General features: G+C 43.4%; 1 protein-coding gene across 2 annotated transcripts in view; it reads left to right on the top strand.

Moving 5' to 3' along the window:
- The first annotated feature begins 3,218 nt into the window (after positions 1–3,218).
- The window catches only part of cdkl5 (cyclin dependent kinase like 5), a 117,538-nt gene continuing 114,756 nt past the window's right edge, over positions 3,219–6,000 (top strand). Inside the window, exon 1 of one of the 2 annotated variants that reach the window (XM_008107287.3) lies at positions 3,219–3,403. The gene's annotated coding sequence lies outside the window, so the exon portion shown is untranslated. The remainder of the gene's footprint in view (positions 3,404–6,000) is intronic. The other variant, XM_003218901.4, reaches the window with a different exon arrangement.

The raw sequence follows: 6,000 nt of genomic DNA, 5'->3' as shown, positions 1-6,000 counted from the left end.
AAACTGGGTTTATTCTTCACAAAGGGGGTAAAAGAAAATATACATTACAGTCTTTGATTGTTTAAGTCCATGAAGCTTGTCCAGATCCCTCTTTCTCTGGCTGTGAATGCCGGAGCAAACTCAGCCTCAGTCCAATGACCTATATCTGAAGACAAGAGTCTTCCTCTGTTGCCAAAGGACTGATGTGAAGGCGCTTGAGACTCCTCAACGTTGTTCAGGTTGGCCCTGAACATGAAGTGTGAGTCCCAAGGGTAAGAACCTCAGAATTGGTGCTGAGAGGTAACTTTTGAAGGGCTTTTAGTGCCAAGCCTCTCTTTCACGTCCATCCGATAGAGAACTTGCTGATGGAATGAAAAGGAGGAAACACAGTCCTACTCCAGGAAGAGGTGGAGCCAAACAGTTTTGCTGAGCAAGCAATATAACAGGTACACACAACATTGATTGACAGATATAAATAACCAATCCAACTACATTTACAGGGTAAGGGCAAAATCAGGCATGATACAACAATTCAAATCTTGCAACTTATAGTTCCAACACATAGATGGCGCCACTCGCGCCGTCACATTACAACTCCTTTGTTGAAGCAGCTCCAATGGCTGCCTGTTAGCTTCCAGGCACAATTTAAAGTACTGGCTTTGGCCTACAATCCTTAAACGGCTCTGGTCCAACTTACCTCTCCAAACGTATCTCCCCCTATGAGCCGCCCCACAGATTAAGAACTTCCAGTGAGGCCCTGCTCTCGGTCCTGCTGCCGTCACAGGTGCGTTTGGCGGAGACGAGAGACAGGGCTTTTTCGGTGGTGGCTCCGCAGCTGTGGAACTCCTTGCCAAGGGAGATTAGGGAAGCCCCCTCACTCATGTCTTTTAGGAAGCAGCTGAAGACCTGGATGTGGGACCAAGCTTTTGGCCCATCCTAAAATACGGTTGATATAATCTGATGTATTCGTTGGATTAATGTGAAGTTGAATACAGACTGGTTCTGACTTTTGGCCCAATGCTACTGGCCCTGTTGTAACGGTCACACAGTGTTTTACTGTTTTAATGGGGTATGGTATTGGTTTTAAGTGTGTTTTTACGATTGTTTGGTTTTACTATATTTTGTATTATATGTGGCATTAATCTTGCCATTATGTAAGACCGCTCTGGGTCCTCCTGGGGGAGAAGAGTAGTATATAAATAAAATAAATAAAATAAAATAAATAGTAGTTTGCTGAGACACCAGCACTCTCAGGCAGAGAGGGCTAAAGACCTTGTAAAACTATTAACTCCCACAATTCCACAGTACTCAGCCATGGCAGTTAAAATGGTGTCAGGACGCATTCATTCTGTAGTCTAGACCAGCCATGGGCAAACTTCGGCCCTCCAGGTGTTTTGGACGTCAATTCCCACAATTCCTAACAGCTGGTAGGCTGCTAGGAATTGTGGGAATTGAAGTCCAAAACACCCGGAGGGCCGAAGTTTGCCCATGGCTGGTCTAGACACATCCTTGCTTCCTCAAAGTTCTGTCTCTAAACTGTAGAATCAATGCAGTTTGACACTTTAACTACCATGGCTACATGCTATGGCATCTGGGAACCGTAGTTTTACAAACCAGCTCACACAACTCTGTGAACACCAATTAGCTTCTGTAAATTAATGTTGGATGTTAGTTTAGATTTTATGTCATTGTATATTTTTTGTCTGTTTGCGTTGGTTAAATTTATTGATGTTAGATTTAATTTGATGTTAAGTTTTAATGCTGTTTTCATATGTGGGGTTTTTATGGGATTTTATGTCTATATTTGTTTGTTTTATTGAATGTTTGCTATTGTATGTTGGAATCCGCCCTGAATCCCTCTGGGGAGATAGGGAACATATAAATAAAGTTTTATTATTATATTACTAAAGTTTTTTATCCTCCTCTGCTAAAGAGTGCTGGTGCCCCATCAAACTACAACTCCCAGCCTTCCATATCATTGAGCCATGAGAAGCGGGTGTCAAACTGGACTATTTCTGCAGTTAAGATGCACCCAACGTGACGCATTTCCAGCCAATTGGCTGACAATATCTGGATTTCTTTTTCTGTTTATAAAATAAAACATCCAGGACAGTGTACTGTAGGGCAAGGAACTCCAGGGCACATTGGTGCAAAACTTCTTTGAAGCCATAAATGGGAAATCAAAATAAATGCAACAGTTATGTATGGGGCAGATGAAGGACGAAAAGAGGGAGGTGGTGTGATTCTGCTTAGGCCCCTTCCACACAGCTGATAAAATCCCACATTTTCTGCTTTGAACTGGGATATGTGGCAGTATGGACTCACAAAAGGTAAAGGCTTTCCCCTGACATTAAGTCTAGTCGTGTCCGACTCTGGGGGTTGGTGCTCATCTCCATTTCTAAGCTGAAGAGCTAGTGTTGTCCGTAGACGGCTCCAAGGTCATGTGGCCAGCATGCCTGCATGGCAGAGAAGTACCCATTGATCTACTCGCATTTGCACGTTTTTGAACTGCTAGGTTGGCAGAAGCTGGGGCTAACAGTGGGAGCTCACCCTGTCCCCTGGGTTTAAACCGCCAAGCTTTTGGTCAGCAAGTTCAGCAGCTCAGCAATTTAACCCATTGTGCCACCAGTGGCTCCGATAAGTTAGGTTGTTTGTATTGTTTAATGTGTCCTGTCTTGATGCAAACTGTTTCTATGGTTTTCTTTTGGCATTGAATATTGTTGGGAACTGCCTTGAGTCCCTTCGGGGAGATAGGGCGGTCTGTAAATAAAGAGTATTATTGTTATTATGATTATTAGAAGCCATACATTAGAAATCAAAATAAATGCAACAGTTATGTGTGGGGAGAATGAAGGAGGAAAAGAGGGAGCTGGTGTGCTTCAGCTAGGGCTGCTTAGTCATGGCAGCAACAGTTGTGGGTGCAGTTGTTGCCAGACCCCCTCGCCTGAGGCTCCCCTCCCTTTCCCCTTCCCTTTCCCCTTCCTCTGGAGCCAGAGGAGCAACAGCTGCCGCCGTCTCCCCAGTCACGACTCAGCCGCCTTCTCCCTCGGAACTGTCAAGTCAACCGAGCCTGGGCGTGCAGTGGGCGGGGCCAGAAACAAGGGGGAGGGGCCTCTCCGCCAAAGAGGAGGAGCCGCGTCCTCATTGGGCCCCTCCTCGGGGAGGCGTGGCCTCCACTTCCCCGAGCCCCGTCCCTATTGGCGAGGAGTTGTGTCAGTGATGGTGAGGGAGGTAGGGGAGGAGAAAACAACAACCCAGTCCTCGGCAGCAGCACTTCCTTCGGCGCCTTTTGGAGCGAGAGAGAGAGAGAGAGAGAGAGAGAGAGAGAGAGAGAGAGAGGCGAGAAGGGAAGAAGAACATAACACGGAGGGCGAAGAGGAGAAGAGGCGGCAGTGGCAGCAGTGAGAGTGGGAGGCGAGGCCTGGTGAGTGGGAAATGGGGGCACCTGCCTTGTTCCACCCACCGCCCTGTCCCCTCGCTTTCCCCCTCAGCCCATCCCATAATAACCGCCCCCCCTTTTCAAATCCCACCCACGCCCTCCTTCATCTGCGCCCCATTCCCTCAACCCCCGCCCTCCCTCCTTCCCTCTCCCCTCATCCATGTATTCTAAGGGTGGGTGCAGGTATTATTAGTATTGTAATAATATGATTATCGTAAGGATTATTATTATATTATTATAAGGATAGGTGCAAATATTATATTACTATTATATTATCATTTTATTATCACATTATCATAAGGATGGGTGTAGATATTATTATAAATAGTTACATTATTATAATAAGGTTGGGTGTAGATATTATAATATATTATTATGTTATTTATTTATATCATACTGGTGGGTACAGATGTTGTTGTTGTTATTATTATTATTATTATTATTATTATTTTATTATCAGCATCCCCATTTCAGGTATTTTTGTATTTTCTGGGTGGATTTCTAGTTCTGTCTGCATCCACCTTAACAGCCCCCCTTCTTCCATCATTCATCTCCTGTATCTCTTAATCATGGTGGTCAGTGGTTAACCGAACCATTTCTTTTCTCTAAAACCCCTTTTCTGTGCCCTGGGTTTACCCTGGTTTGAAGATCAAGGTGACAAGAACTTCCCAGGGATGCCTCCCTTCTTCCTCCCTAGGGCTCTTCCACACAGCCCTATATCCCTGAATATCAAGGCAGAAAATCCCACAATATCTGCTTTGAACTGGGTTATCTGAGTCCACACTGCCATATATTCCAGTTCAAAGCAGATAATGTGGGATTTTATTCAGCTGTGTGGAAGGAGCCTCTGTCGCCCCTTTCTTCCATCATTCAGCTCCTGTTCCTCTTCATCATGGTGGTTAATGGTATCCAAGGGGCCCACTTGACTCCAAATCTTTTTTTTTCTTTGCCCTGGTTTTAAGATCAAGGTGAGAGGAGAACACCCCAGGAACCCCTTCTTCCTTCTTGTATGCTCGTGGTGTGTCATATATCAGCATCTTCCCTCAGATTCCCCCCATTCCCTTTTTTAAAAGCCCCTCGTGCTCCCCTTTTCCTCAGCAACCAGTGAGTAATGTTCTGTATGAAATGCTGCCTGCCGCAGACTCCTTATTATGGCTCAGCTTTCGCCTCTTTTCTGCCTGTGGTATTTATGGAAAATGTGGCAGGGATGGTTTCTATGCCATGCTTCATCTTGCTTGCTGGCTCACTTCAGGTGCTTGAAATATAAGGGTCAGTCACTGAATTCTTATGTGGGTATGCACACACAGGTGTGGGGATGTTAATTTTGACAAATCGGTTTTCGGGTTATCTCCTTTTTTAAAAAAATCCTGGTGCATTTTTTGTGGTATAATTTTTAGTCTTAAGCTTCCAGATGTTGCAGTGCTGTAATGGTACTGTAATGGTAGAGGCAGTTTTCAGGTGGTGGCTAGATACAAGGGCGAAATCCAGGGAATACCATGGGGCAGAGATTTCTTCCCCATTTTCCTCATGAAATGAGGCTTCGGGATTCCCTTTCATGGTGCCATGCCATGACTTTGGTCTCTAGTGCACTTTAAATGTCAATCACGTTGCAATCAATTAATGAATGTATTACGGTCGGAAGCTCTATTGATTGATCTGTGTTCCTAAGTAAAGACTTAAAATACACATTCTCTCCCTGTATGTGAAGCTATTTCCTGTGGAAAAAACTAGATTTTATAACAAAGCAGGTTATGTACATTGCTTGATTTGCACATCATATCTGGAATCTTCTTAAGGCTTGTTGTATGTGTTTAGTTAAGAGACGCCATTATCTCTGCTAAACGTTCTTAACTGATGTAGCTGTTGCTAAAACATTGTAATGGTTGCTTTACTCTATTACAAGGAGAGGTACAAATGACAAGAAAACAACAGCCAGCAGTCCTTTCTGTACAAGGCAGCCCTAGTGTAAAAGAAATGTGAAAGGTCGGAAGACAAAATATAAGGACTAATTAGAGTGTATAATTTTCACAATTTTTATGGCTTCTCTCTCATAGTAAGTGTCATTCAGGACCCATGGCCTGCTTTTCTTACCTGTGTTCATGTTTATTATAACTTCTGGCAATATTCCAAGATTGACCCCAATTAGACACTTTTAATAAATTGAGCAGTGGTAATATAAATTACTAGGAGAGGGAGATATTGAGGAAAGAGCCTAATAGAGATATTTTTTTGTACTCTTTCCCTCCACTTCACCAATATGAACTTCATTTATCATGTAACAGTTGCATTATTACATGCAAAAAGATTATGTCAATTTCATTCCTTTTCCTATCTGCTATGGATGTGGAACTATGAGGTTTGGGATGACGGGTGGAGGCAGACCATTAAAGTGTGCCAAAAGAAGCATAGGTTACAATCCTGTGGGGTTTTTTTTTAAATCAAATGAGGGGGTAATCCTCTTTGAACTCAATGGTATCTAATGTTGACATAGGCTAACAGTTAAATGGTATAATTAAGCATTCCTTAGAGTAATACATATAAATAATTGAAAAAAGTAGTAACTATACATTTGTAAAACTAGT

This window comes from Anolis carolinensis, chromosome 3 (genome assembly GCF_035594765.1).
Source record: "Anolis carolinensis isolate JA03-04 chromosome 3, rAnoCar3.1.pri, whole genome shotgun sequence".
Lineage (NCBI taxonomy): Eukaryota > Metazoa > Chordata > Lepidosauria > Squamata > Dactyloidae > Anolis > Anolis carolinensis.
The sequence above is the reverse complement of the archived record's forward strand: the minus strand, read 5'-3'. Positions and strand labels throughout refer to the sequence as shown.